This window comes from Moschus berezovskii, chromosome 4 (genome assembly GCF_049115385.1).
Source record: "Moschus berezovskii isolate FMDL1 chromosome 4, NW_MosBer_1.0, whole genome shotgun sequence".
Classification (NCBI taxonomy): Eukaryota; Metazoa; Chordata; class Mammalia; order Artiodactyla; family Moschidae; genus Moschus; species Moschus berezovskii.
Genome location: NC_142463.1, coordinates 25,840,927 through 25,841,706, shown reverse-complemented (window position 1 = coordinate 25,841,706; position 780 = coordinate 25,840,927).

Sequence of the window (780 nt, the reverse complement as noted above, 5' to 3'; positions counted from 1 at the left end):
GGAGGGGTCTTGAGGCTACTGTAAGAATAAGATTGAAAACCAGAGGCAGGAGGCTTAAGTCCAAATCCTGAGAACACCAGAGAATTCCTGACTCCAGGGAACATTAATTGATAGGAGTTCATCAAATGTCTCCATACCTACACTGAAACCAAGCACCACCCAAGGGCCAATAAGTTCCAGAGAAAGACATACCAAGCAAATTCTCCAGCAACACAGGAATATAGCCCTGAGCTTCAATATACAGGCTGCCCAAAGTCACACCAAACCCACTGACATCTCAAAACTCATTACTGTACACTTCATTGCACTACAGAGAGAAGAAATCCAGCTCCACCCACCAGAACACCGACACAAGTTTTCCTAGCCAGGAAACCTTGACAAGTCACCCATCCAACTCCACCCAAAGCGAGGAACCTCCACAATAAAGAGAAACCACAAACTTCCAGAATATGGAAGCCAGTCAGTCAGTTCAGTTGCTCAGTGGTGTCCGAGTCTTTGTGACCCCATGAATCACAGCATGCCAGGCCTCTCTGTTCATCACCGACTCCCGGAGTTCACTCAAACTCATGTCCATCGAGTCGCTGATGCCATCCAGCCATCTCATTCTCTGTCGTCCTCTTCTCCTCCTGCCTTCAATCTTTCCCAGCATCAGGGTCTTTTCCAATGAGTCAACTCTTCGCATGAGGTGGCCAAAGTATTGGAGTTTCAGCTTTAGCATTAGTCCTTCCAATGAACACCCAGGACTGATCTCCTTTAGAATGGACTGATTGGATCTCCCTG